The sequence below is a fragment of the Melanerpes formicivorus genome, unplaced genomic scaffold (assembly GCF_026170545.1).
Source record: "Melanerpes formicivorus ecotype bairdi unplaced genomic scaffold, bMelFor1.0.p_v2 SCAF_12, whole genome shotgun sequence".
Lineage (NCBI taxonomy): Eukaryota > Metazoa > Chordata > Aves > Piciformes > Picidae > Melanerpes > Melanerpes formicivorus.
In genome coordinates this window covers 10,193,171-10,206,833 of record NW_027142364.1, presented here as the reverse complement: position 1 = coordinate 10,206,833, position 13,663 = coordinate 10,193,171, and the positions used below count along the sequence as shown (strand labels likewise).

General features: G+C 41.9%; 1 long non-coding RNA gene across 2 annotated transcripts in view; it reads left to right on the top strand.

Annotated features, from left to right (window-relative positions):
• The window catches only part of LOC137444697 (uncharacterized), a 119,353-nt gene that overhangs the window by 22,166 nt on the left and 83,524 nt on the right, over positions 1 to 13,663 (top strand). Inside the window, exon 1 of one of the 2 annotated variants that reach the window (XR_010988213.1) lies at positions 2,989 to 3,045. The exons of the other annotated variant lie outside the window; for it this stretch is intronic. This is a non-coding gene — a long non-coding RNA (uncharacterized lncRNA). Of the gene's footprint in view, positions 1 to 2,988; positions 3,046 to 13,663 lie in introns of those variants that run through there. 2 annotated transcript variants of the gene reach the window in all.

The following is a 13,663-nucleotide window of genomic DNA, read 5'->3' as shown; positions in this document are numbered from 1 at the left end:
TGGAGCTGAACCTGCCAGACCACTAGCAAGAGATAGGGTTGGTAAATTCTGGTACCAGGTTGGCCAAGAAGCTGTATTTGGCAGAGGGAAGCCAGCACCTGTTCTGGAAATGGGCAGTCCTACAGCTCAGAAATGCTCTGTGGCAAATTGGGAAAAGTCATAGCAGCCAAACAAAATGTTTCTGAGACAAATAATCAGAGGTAGCCTAGAGGGACTATTTGTGATCTCTGAATGTGGCTACTGTGTTCTAAGTAAATATTTGTTTATAAGGAAGCAATAACACAAATGGGGAGATGGGATCCCTCCTGTCAGTGACTCATCACAGGACAGATTGTGATGATTGGAACAGGCAGGCTCTGTGGTGTAATTACTAGGTTACTTGCTCAAGGTCTGGGTGGCCCAGAGAGTCTCTCCTACCCTCTGGTCTGGGGGTTTTAGACTGATCATTTGTCAGACCTTTGAGTTCATATTTGTGTCTTGGCTAGTCTCAAGTTGCTTCCATAGCATAAATAATACAACGGTGCATTCACTGCTCTGCATAGTAGTTGTGCTGTGCCAAGAATCAACATAAGCAAGTAGGCAAAATGTCTGGAGTGCTGGTTGAAATTACCACTCTTGAGTGCAAGATGAGAAAGTTATGAAAAGGTTAATCATCTGATTAAACATTAAATTTCTGCTTTGCCTTAGCAGGACTCTCTCTCCCAGGCTGCCACTTAATTGCAATTACTATGGTTACAAAGATAAGCAATAAACTCTCATTCTGTTTTTCAGCAGGTCACATTATTTATTAACAACATCTGGGCAAAGCCTAGCCAGCTCATGTGCTTAAAACCCAATTAGATTTATCCCTTGGTTTGCTAAGTCTCTTTTTGGTCTTGAGGGTTCAGCAGCAAAGTTGGAAGGAACTAGATCTGTAGTCAGTCCTTCAGGGCCACACATTTCCTTTCTTCCTTCTCTAGGGTTAATGCAGGATTCCTCCTCATACAGGTTCAGCTTGTTAGATTCTTCAGTGTAGTTGGTCTCTCTGTAACCAAGCATCCCTGGAAAAACTAGCTCCAAATTTGCTGTTGATAGCTTGTTTTTTCAACAGTGCTTTTTTTTCTGGTGTCTCTCCTCCAATGTTTTTTGTGGTTTTTCACTGAAAATCCAAATTGTGAAACTTGAGTTCTCCTTCCTGTCCCATCCTACCTACTCCTTAGTAGCAAAAGTGGCAGACGGTTATGCATTTATGAGCACTGTTCAAGTTATTAATTTAGAAGTCAAAACTTTATTTAAAAAAAAAAAACCAAAACAGCTTCTCATCTTAATCCTAGACCAGCAGGAGTAGGAAAGTGATTGTCTCACTGTACAATCAAGGTGAAGCCAGGACTCCACTACTTTGTCCAGTTTTGCTCACCTCAATACCAGAAAGACATTGAGGTGCTGGAGAGGGTGCAAAGAAGAGTAACTAAGCTGGTAAGGGGGCTAGAGAATGAGACTTAGAAAGAGCAGATGAGGAAACTGGGACTGTTTAATTTGAGGAAGAGGAGGCTGAGGCTCCCCCTCAGCCTTATGGCCATCTACAACTACTTGAAAGGACAATACAAAGAGATAGGTGCTGATTTCTTCTCACAGGTAATTAGTGAGAGAACAAGAGGGAATGGCCTCAAACTGCACTGGAGTAGGTTTAGGCTAGACATTAGAATCATATCATCATGGAATTGTCAGGGTTGGAAGGGATCTTAAGGATCATTAGTTCTAATGCCCCTGCCATAGGCGGGGACACTTTCCACTAGATTAGGATGCCCAGAGCCACTTCCAGGCTGGCTTTATCTTCCAGGGATGGGGCTTCCACCACTTCTTTGGGCAACATGTTCTGGTGTCTCACCACCCTTATGGTGAGGAATTTTTCCTAACATCTAATCCTCTAGTTTGGATCCATTCCCCCTAGTCCTGTCACTACCTCACACCCTAAAATGGCCCTCACCAGCTTTCTTGTAGGCTCCCTTCAGACGCTGGAAGGCCCTAATAAGGTTTCCTTGGAGGCTTCTCTTCATCAGACTGAAGGAACAAAAAAAAAATCTGTGGAAGAGCAGTCAAATGTTGGAATAGGCTGTCCAGAGAGGTGGTTGAGTCACCATCCCTGCACATGTTTAAAGGTCACTTAGAATGACGTGGTGCTTAGCGATCTGGTTTAGTGGCGAACTTGGTAGAGTAGGGTAAATGGTTGGACCTGGTGATCTCAAGGGTCTTTTCCAACCTGAATGATTTCTTTGAACCCCAGTTCTTTTCAGGGCCTCATCCAGACACTGTTGTTCTGTTTAGGGGTTTTGTTTGTTTGTTTGTTTTTTAATTATTGCTTGGAAATTGGTCAGAGCTCTGCCTTGTTCCCTAAACCCACATGTTGTGTTTCCCTTGTGCTTCCCAAAGTGACCTTGTCATGTTGGCTGGCAGACTGAGACAGAATCAATTCGGTGCTTTCTCTGGATGACAGTGTTGAACCCAGAAATTATGTTGCTGTTTCTTGTGTCATGAAGTTCCTCCTGTGTCTTTAAGGTGCTCCCTCACTGCTGGTATTGATAGATAGCACCGTTATATTGCTTGTGCCTTAAGGCACCCTTGACCTCTCCTCTGTGAGTGTCTCTGCATCAGCAAGCAGTACTGTATAGGAGGAGTGATTTATGCAGCTGAAACTGAGAAGTGGCCATCCATGTTTGTTCTGGGCACGGAGAAGTTACTAATTGTTTTCTCAGACTGAATACTTACTGGAGATTGGAGCACCTTAAAAGCATATCTGGAGCACAACTGTCACTGCTGTCACCTAATGTGCTCCCGTTAGCACAGTCTGAGAAAGCTGTGTGGCGCAAACCAAGTGTAGCAAGCAGGGACCCTGAGAGGTTTGCTGTAGCAGTGCACTCATCCAAACCAAAATGCTGATGTGGCTGTATCCCTGCAGCTCATTTCAGAACTGAACACTCACCTTCTTTTCCTTTCCCTTTACAGCAGTCTGGGCAGTGCTCCAGTGTAGCCCATAGGGATGGGATGGACAGGCTGGTGTGGAGATTGGTAAGTGAGTTCATGGGAGTTACAGCAAGATAGGCTTTAAAAGAAGCACTGGGATTTTTGTCTTTCATGCAGTTGCATCATCAGAAAATTCTTTTAGTAAAGGCAGGTGCAAAAATACCTCACACAATTATCAAAATGTTGAAGGATGGGTAGTAGACAGAAGAGTATATAGATCTTTGTTATCAGATGCATGTTTTAAAAGGAACTCAGAGATTTCCTGGTTATTTCTCACTATGATACTCAGCATGTGGGAGAATTTCTGTCTTCTGGGAGTTGCTGATGCTGAAAGACTGAATGAGAGTTTATTGCTTAACCTTGTAACCATAATAATTGCAATTAAGTGATAGCCTGGGAGAGAGTCCATTAGCAGCATTCTGCTAGGGCAAAGCAGAATACAAAACTTTTCCATAAAGCAAAAATTCTGCCAAAATTCTGTTCAGTTATAGAAAGACTTCTTGAATTTGTTTCTAAAAAAATGTTTCCCTTTCAGAAAAGCAGTGAGAATGAGTCAAGAAATGCATTTTGACAATTCCTTGGTGAAAACATGGCCAGCATTGCCACAGTCCTGCAAAACAATTTGATTCTATTTAAACTGTATTTTATTATAGGAATTTTGCCCTTTTGATACATTCCAGCCAGTTCCGGCTGTGCATCCTGATATATGCCTCAGCTTCTCACACAGGAGCTTGTGACAGTCAGGTGAGAATGAGCAATCCTATTGAGCCTGTGAGAAAGGCTTACCACAGCTTGCAGCTCAGTGTGGTTGGGCCATTTTCTTGTAGGTTTTACTTCATTTTGCAGGAAAGCTTTCTGTAAAAACAACTTTATGGATGGGTCTTCATAGAATGATCATCTAATTCCAACTCCCCTTCCAATGAGCAGGGCACCTCTACTAAACCAGGATGCTCAAAGTCCCATACAACCTGGCCTTGAATACTTCCAGGGATGGGGCATGCACTATTTCTCATGGCAATCTGTTCCAGTATCTCACTACCCTCATGGTGAAGGGGTAATAATAATATCCAATTCTTCCTGATACCTGACCTAAAAACTACCCTCTTTCATTTTAAAGCCATTACCCTTTGTCCTATTGCCATATGCTCTTGTAAGAAGTCCCTCCTCATCTTTCTTATAGGCCCCCTTTGAGTGCTAGAAGGTTGCTGTAAGGTCTCCCAAGAGTCTTTACATCTCCAGGCTAAACAACCCCAACTGTCTCAGCTTGTCTTCGTAGGAGGTGTTTCAGCCTTCTGATTATCTTTGTGGCTCTCCTCTGGATTCACTCCAACAGATCGATGTCCTTCTTATGTTGGTTGCCCCAGAGCTGGACACAGTATCCAGGTGAGGTCTCACTAGAGTGGAGTAGAGGGAGAGAATCCCTTCCCCAGACCTGCTGGGCGTGTTTCCCTTGATGCAGCCCAGGATGCGATTGGCTTTCTGGGCAGTGAGTGCACATTGCCGGCTCATATTCAGGTTTTCATCTGCCAACACCTCCAAGTCCTGCTCAGGGCTGCCCAGCCTTTATTTGTTAAAGCATTCTGTAAAGCATGTAGATTTAGGCTTTGTGTTGAGTGGGTGGGAAAATGTGATGGAACAGGTGCTTCAATGTAAGTATCTTCCCTAGGGAATGGCTCATCACAGTTTTGATCCCTAACTCTCCTACAGGCTTTGACTTTATATCTTCTCATGACAAATGAGCCTGAAGGATGCAGGAGGAAGTATTTTCACTTCCTTTTTTGTTCTTCCTGGCTATCTTCCCAGAACTTCTTGGTGCTGTGACTTTAATCTGCCTCTTATTCACTTTAACAACACATTTGTGCTTTTAATATTCTGGATTTACACTATTTGCTGGTATGAGATAAGAACCCATTTGCGACTGCTGTTGTATTAAATGGGCTTATAGCTGCATTCTGCCTGAGTCTCTGCTGCAGACCAGACTTCCCTTGTACAGCGTAATGCACGGGAGCTGTCACTACGCAGTGGTTCCTATATTGGGCCATAGGTCAGGTGCAGGCTTTGTGTCAAAATGCCCAGTTCTGTCATGTCCCCAGCATTTAAAAATTATGGCTTTAATAAGGCTGGCAAGATAGAGGAAAATATTGCTGTTGGACAGCTGTCTGTCCAGAAGCTGCTCCTGATGGCTGAAAGGTGCATCAGTGTTCAGGATGATGGACCTGATGGACTTCCCTGTGTTTAGGAGACTGGCACATGGTTGGACTCTGCAGACATGATCCCTGCACGGACAGAAGAAACACCTTATATACAGCACCTTGCACTGTGCTGCCAGCATTCTTTATTGTACCTTAACTTCTGCTGTCAGTGTTAGTCTTTGTGTTTTGGGGGCATGTGAGCACCACAGTTCTCAACTCTGGTGCTTTACAGGGACAACCTGAGACCAGAGGGGTTTGAAACCACCAGTAATTTAGGAAGGACCATCCTGGTTGGTTTGTTAGAAGTATGCATTTACTGGATTAGCTCGGCAGTTCAGGGAGAGGAAATGCACGCAGGGATGGAGGGCAGGGAAAGGTCCAGGAAGACATTTCTCTGCAAACAGTGCTTTTATGTCAGGGAGGAGGAGGTGAGCAAAAGAGAAACACACTGGAGTGTATTTTAGCAACTTTTAAGAACATTTGATGGTGTGAATTACTTTGGTGCATTTCTTTATCACATCTCATATTGGTACTTAGCAAAGAGAGGGCCCAAAATAGTACAGTAGCTTCTCTAAGACAGTTTTTACCCTCTGCACCAAAGACTTTCTGAGGGCCTGAAGAAATCCCGTGTATGTATTATAATGAACAAGTTAGGGAGACTTCTGGTAATGCACATTAAATACACATTCCAAAGGGAAATTCCCAATGTCCAAGCAAGTGGGAGAATCTTCTGTTGTACTGTAGAGTAATTCTGAACTCCTGAGAGTTGGGGGAACCTCTTCTGCAAAGAGACCACTCATTTGCCTAGTAGTAGTTCTGAAGAAATGAGCAAAATGCTGTTAACTTTTAGGGGATGGAGACAAGGAACAGAAGCTGAAGACGTACAGTGCAACAACAGCTTTAGCTCTAAGAGGGTTGTTCCTAGGTGGACTCTTACACTGGTTTCAGCCCAGCAGTATTTCAGAAGTACCTGAAAGACACTACTGTAACTTCCTGCACCCTTATTTGAGGGAAAACTCATTTGGAAATTAAGTATTGCTCTTAATGCTCATGATTTTGATATGTTGGTTTAAAGAAGGGAGGCATATATTAGAAATAATGAAGTAGTACTGGCATTTCAGTGCTGCTCAATTACAGCATGTCTCTCTCTTGAGGATGACAGTTATTAGGCTGCAGGTGTGACTACAACCAGCATTTCTCTAGAGATGAATTATTTTGTTCATGTTTGAGAAAATGTCATAAACCGTGTTGCCTTTGTCTTCCATTTTTTAGCTCTTAGGTTTATGGGAGGAAGGGAATGCAAGGGGAAAGCAGGGAGAGGTGGATGAAAGGAAGACAATAAACGAGGAGAAAAGTGATATTTGCTATTTCAGGAAGGAAGTGCCACTCAGCCCTGGCTGATTCTCCTGTGGGGAAGTTGCTTCCTTTCTAAAGTAGTCCCAGAAGACTGCTTTGAGAACTTGCATTCACAAGTTATTTCAAGGATGTTCCTTATCCAAGATGTAATCAGGGCTGCACATCAGAAACTATATAAATAACACTCTCATTATAGCCCATGAATTGCTACAGTTTGTCTCTTAAGAATCACCTGAGACTATCCCTATTTAAATGTAAATGTAGCCATCTCACCTGGTTTCAGGGATTTCTCCCACGGAAAACATAGAAGAGAAGGGGTTGATTGAAAGTGAACTCTTTTGCAGACCAGACCCGAAGGATGGAGATTTCTTTCTCCTGAGGTAAAGATTGGTACTTACATACTTTTATGTCATGTGAATCAGTAAGACCAAACCTTAAAACACATTCTGGTCAAGTAAAACTATTTATCCAGTTTCAGAAAAGTCCTTTCCCAGCAAGGATGCTATGCAGAATTTGAACTTAGCAGTTTTCAGATTAGTTATTGAGCAGCTGGTGTTGCTAGTCTCAAAAGTGAGTGTAGAGCTCCATTTGAATAAACTAAATTCACAGGGTCATTGTGCTGAAGGCATAGCTTGAACTAAGGTGGAAGTTGCACCAATGTGAGCTGTGCTGGTTATCAGCTACCAGGCAAGGTAAATACAATGTAAATGTTTTCATGTGCTTCTATGAGAGACATGCTTTCCAATTTCTTTCTAAGCTTGAGCAACTGATAATTATTTTGAAACCAATTCTGCTCTTAGATACTCCAGTATTTTTCCAGAAATTCAAGGTTGTGTTTAGTAGGCTGCCCCTGGGAGTCAGGTCTCTTCTTCCCTATCCTCATCCTCCTTTATGACATTGAGCAACATTATGCTATTGAACAGTATTTATTGCACAGGCTTGAACCAAAGCTGGTTAGTCTCTCTGCTGCCTTGTGTTTTAGTTTGTACACCTCAGTTCAGACTTGAGGATTCCCTTCTTCTGTTAGAACCTCTAAAAATTACTTCAAACTCACTGACAGTTGGCACAGCTGTTCCTTGAGTCCATCCAGGACCATTAGAAACAGAACTTCATGGGTCTGAAAACCACAGATTTAGAACCCCTGAACTAAATACAATTCAAATAATGCCTTGAGCACTAATAGATACTTTTATTTGCTTTTCCCTTTCCCTACTCTGATGAAATCCAGCCTTTTCTGTTTTACCTTAAGGGTAGAAAGTAGTTTAAGCAGTTCACTGGCAAATGGTTGACTGGGAGAGCACCATTGCTGCAAGGAAGTTGTCCTTGATATGAAAAAAAATAAAGGAAATAGGAAAAAAATATAATTGCTTCACATAAAATTGTGTAAACCTGCTGGTTTATTGCCTGATCTAGGAAAGGGTAGTAAAACAGTGCCAATTTGGAATTTTTTTTTAATTATACCCATACTTGTTGGCTTAAAGATTGTTATGAATTCTAGCAAAGATTTATGTATAAAAGCAAACCAAACAATTTATTATTGCCGAGCTTATTGTCATGTAATTTGTAGGACTGAGTGAATGAGAGATTATTACATTCAAGCAAATTTACTGTTCTGTAGCCTGGGGATTTTCTCTTGGGTTTTTGTTGTTGTTGTTGCTGTGGTTTGGCTTTTGTTTCATAAAGTGAGAGTAAATAAACTAAGTAAAGTACTGAAGTTACTCTTGAAATTTCCCCCGAGGGGTGGGGTACTCACACAGCCTTTGGACTAGTAGCTCTGGACACTACTGATGAAGGCAACAGGCTTGGGTTTTCTTGAAGCCGTAGTCATATATAGATGTAGAACAGATGTGGATAAAGCATTGGCCTAATCTTTAAAAGGGCCTGTTATATTGTGGGAGAGATCCAGCATGTAAAATTATATGAGAATACAGGCCTTTATATTGGTCTTGGGTTCTCTAAACCTTATGGAAGAAGGTTGGCTACAGTACTGCTCGAAGGGAACAGTATTAAGTGTCAGAAAAGTGCAGAATCCTTACTGCTGACTTCATTTTCTCTAATGAATTGGCTACAACCACCTCATTAAGGAGACTCTTCTTGATCAAACTTTTCTGTGAGTTTTCTTCATGATCAATTTGAATTCAGTCCCTCTCAACTTGAGAACTATTATTCTTCACTTTAATGACAGGACTTGATTTAAACTATTCCCTTTAATTCACTACATTATTACAGCAAGTATTAAATGTTAAAAGGAAGCCATCCCAAAACCTCACTGCACTAAAATGAATTTTTTTTAATTTCACTAAATTAAATGACTCAAAAATTCTCAAGTTATGAGTGGATGAACAAACTCTCACCTTTTCTCAGAGCCTTTTACGTGTTTCTTTCAGTTGTCATTCCCAACCCTATAAGACCTTAGTTTATGAGCCTCTCAGCTGCAGAGGGGGTGTGCAGGGACTTCACTCTGAGCCCCAAAATCATTGCTTTGGCACAACAGAGGGGGCAGTAGGGAGCAAGAGCTTGGAATGGGGAGGAATGGTAGCAGAATGAAGAACCTCTTACTCTAGGATCTGCAGGGCTATATGCTTCCATGATGCTGCACAGGAGTGCTCTTATATTATGGTGCATGTCCTCCATAGTCTCCTGTGGCCTGGCTGCAGGAAGTGCTGAACACAATGTGCAGAGTTCCATTCAGTAATCACACCTGATTTTTAGGCTGTGAGAGGGATTTTACCCTTAATGCTTCTACATCAGAATTTGATGATAGTAAAAGATAACTCATTTTTTTTGTATGTAATGAATGAGACATTTGGGGAATGATTTTTACCGTTGTCAAGTGCTGGGTGAGGCTGACACTGGCTGTGGGAGGTTTCTTTTATGCAGTTGACATTTTTCAAGGAAAATCTGAAATCACCCTGAAAACTTTCTCTTTGAAAAGTAGAGGTCATCCTCAGCAAAGCGGTTCTTGGGCTGAGTCCTGCTATTCAAATCTTAAATTTTGGACATTCAGAGCTCCTTTCAAAGACTTAGTGTACAAATCCCTACCTTTATTGGGACATGATGCAATATCAGAAAGAGGATTTAATGAGACTGAATATAATATTTTGTTTGTATTATGGTTTATTGTTTCTAGCTTTTTGTTTTTTGTCATAGTGCAGGAGTAATGTTCTTGGCATTGGGAGACAACATGCACAATAAACAGCTCAGTAGTTCCCAAATGCCTCAACTTTACTTTGGTACTTAATCACCCAGAGAAAATGTTTATTGCCATGCACACTCCTCTGCTATGAATATTATCCTTTTAATTACAAAATGTTGTGCTGTACAAGACATACAGCATACAGAATAAAAGTCTCCTCTCTGTTTCTCAGCCATGAACAATTCTGTGGTGGGATCCTTTTCCCTTCAGTTTGTTTATCTTGACTTGACATAGTATGGATCTAACCTATCTTCTGACTCCAGTGAGCTTTGGGCTGGCACCCACCTTTAAATGTGGAGTCCTCTAGTGGAAGCTCAGTTTCCCCTTTTGGGGTCAAGCTCTGGAAAAACAAGTTCTCAAGGGCCAGATTTTGCTGACTTTTTTCAGTGAAGAAAAGAGAATATTTGCAAACTAAGTGTGATAGTACAAAGTGAACCTCTAACAGAATTGGACTTTGTCGCTACTACCTCTAGCAATCATCCATGCTTTTCTTGGACCTGCTGAATACTGCTGTTAACTGCTTAACGGTTGCCTTTTATGTTGGAAAAGCGGGGGAGGGGGAAACAAACCAAACCAACAAGCAAGTTTCACTTAAAAGGCTTTTCCAATATTTCTGTAGATCCTCTGAACCACGGGAAAATACCCCACTGTGTCTTTCCTGCCTTCCACTGGTGAATAGCAGAAACTGGGACACAGCGGGTGGCTCAGGGAGGGGCAGTGCAGAGGGTGGGTGGCTGCCCAGCTTCCCCCATCAGTCCCACTCTAGCATCCTGGGAACAGGCAGCTGCAGCCTGCCTCATGTACAGCTCCCTCTACAGTAGTATGGCTTCTTTGAAGCAGATAAACAGAGAGGGAAAGGCTGTGTGAAAGCAGCTCAGCACTGCCCTCATGTTTGGCTGCCCTAGAACCCTCTCCCAGCTGTGAAGGCACATCTGTGTATACCAGAATACATTTTGTACCTACCCAGTCCCATAAACAGCAGCACAGTGCAGCCTCCCAGCTGACTGAGCCTCTCCCATCCAAGCCTAGTGTGGAGGTGACATTCTCCGCAGAATTACAGTGATCTGTCCAAACCAGACATAAGCGTTCCAACTGAAATGATTCTATGATTCTACGATAACCCAGAAAGGCTTTTCCAGTCAGCTGTATTTGAAAGGCAATGTGATGTCGTTGTGTCTCTGTGAGGATCCCAGAGAAGTACACCAAGCCCCTGCATCATGTGTTTCTACCTGCTGTGGTTTGAGTGCAGTCGTGAGGATTGCCATGTACTTTATTTGACCTCTTCAGTACCATCTTGGATTATGAGACACAGAGTGGTGAGAGGTTGCATCTGATATAAGGTCCTTTGCTGTTCAGCTCCTTAAGACACAGGCTTTCGTGCCTCCCCTGGCAGAGTGCAAAGCCCCAGCCATGTCCCAGGGCTCATCTCTGTAGAGAGAGGCTGTGGCTGTGTAGTGAGAATTCATGAGATGAGGGAGTTGTATTGGGCAACAGTAGTTTGCCCCAGTTGCATTCATAACTGGGGAGAGTCGACAGCTGTCCAAGGAGCTGGAACAGCTGTTTCCCATGGACTCTTTCTGGGTTTCTTCTCTCTTCCCCTCCTACAGAGGATTATAGGGCAAAAGGCATTTATGCACAGATACGTCTCTTTTACTGGAAGATCTTCCACTATTTCCAGTATCTTCGCTCTGTCCCAATGTTGTTTCTGCTTCTGCTCATCCTACATCTCCTAGGCTTGAGGCATTGTCCTTGAAATTATTAGCTGTCAACTCTACTGTCTATCTCCAGCTCTTTTTTACAAAGCCAGTGTAGTAATAAGACCTCAGAGTTTTCTTTTGTAGTGTTCTCATTTAAAACTCCAGCATCTCTGGATTTCCCACTCCCTCTTTTCAGTTCTACTAGAGGAAAGATTTTTACATAATGTTGTAGATTCTGAAGCTGAAATAACAGACATTGGTAGGGGATAGGAAACAATGAATCCATAGGAGTGGAAGAGAACTTCATTGTGCATCCAAAAGCACACTAGATGCTACATGAGAAAAGAGCAATGTTTCAAATTACTATTATCCTTTAGTGACTAGGAGTCAGACTTGCTGCTGTCATTTCATGATAGTTCTTCTGGAAGGCACCCAGCATGCATTATCCAGTAATGTAACTTTATCTGATGTGCCTCTGTATTATGTATAGGCAGTAGAACAGCTATAGACAGCTTTTTATATTTAGCAGCAGGTTTGTAAGGATGAAGAAAAATGCCTGCATACCAGTCTTGTTCCCATGGCACTTGAGCACTTAAATGTCGGTTTCTGTTTGACATCCTTTGTATTTTAATAACACACAGTGGCATCAGCAGAGATTGGAACTCTATTGTGTGAGGCACTAAATGAACTTAGAGAATGGCAGCACCAGCCCCAAGTAGTTGACTGTCTAAAATAGACAAACCAGGCACTGAAAGTTCTATTATCTCCATTTAGAGATGAGGCTACAGGATAAATTAGAACTCCTATGGTTATACACAGTCTATAGTAATCATAGTTGTTGAACCCTTTCTCTAGAGTCCCAGACTAGTGTTTTTTAAATGGAGTAACTGCTGCTTTCTTGGAGACAATTCAACCCCATGAATAATCAACATGTAAAATGAAGTAATCAAGGTATTAAGACAGGAAGGCAGTATGCTCAGAGATGACGTCATGAGGATGTTGCCATTTTATTTCTGTAGGAGCAGACCATTTGGAAGCAAACTAATCTTATTAAAGGTAAAAAAATGCAGCATAAAACTAAGTTAGAAAAAGCCTGTATTGTCCTCTCACCACTTCAATGCCTTTGATGTTCTCTGGATTAACTGGAGTTACTTCCATTTTTAAAAAAGAAGCATGTTGTCCTAGTAGTCTATTCCAGAGACATTTATTTAGGGGGTTACTGCTGGACTGCCTGGTTCCCAGCAGCAGTTTTCCTAGCTACGTATTTACGTTTAGTTGCAGTAGTCAAAATACAAGAGGAGAAAATACAGTTGGTCTCATTAATCTTAAAACACTAAAGCTAATAAACTCACTATTTCTCCAGGAAAGTATGAGTCTTTTGAAATTACCAGATCCACTGCCCACTATTTTTAAGTCAGATCTGCAGCCCTGACATTTTATTTTCTGCAGTGGCTGAGTAACTGCATGTGGTAGGTTTATAGAAAACGAATTCCTCACCTTTAGTGATACTTAAGGAGAGCATTGGTACCATCTGCACTGATCCCATTACAGCCAGCTTATGGACAGCTGGGATGTCTAGGCATCCACTCTCCTCATTAATCCCCCATTCCACTACGATAAACTTCTGCAGATATGGCAACACATTGCAGGTGGAATTGATCCACCATGGCAGGAGCTAATTAAGAGAACAAATCTGAAGCAGTGCCTTATGGCTTTAATTCCCTTTTTATACCTGCAGGGCAAGGACTGTTAGAAATGAGAAGTTAAGCACAAGCTGATGCTGGCATTAACCATGTCAGAAATCTCAAACACTATTGCTGCTGCTCATTTTAGCAAAGCCTTGGATCAGACTTTGAAAAATATAAATAAAAAATTCATGTGGACAACGGGGGAGGGGAAAGACAGCTTTCATGAGGAATATTGAAAAATCAGCCTGACCACTCTCCTAAGAAAGCAGGTACAATTAATTTCAGCATCAAAGCAGAGTTTTGCAATGTGTCATGTATTTCTAGAGAACAGTGTTCAGGCAGATACAAAAGACCTTTTCAGGAGCTAGTGGAAGCATGAATTATCTCAGATAGTCTAATTTATAACAAGAAATGGTTCTCTACAAGGTGTTGATTATCAGGGTAAAACCAACCATCTGTGCTTGTGTTTTCCAAAGGGGAACTCTCTTTTCATAGGCTTTGCAACTTATGATCTTCAACCATTCAAATAGTAAT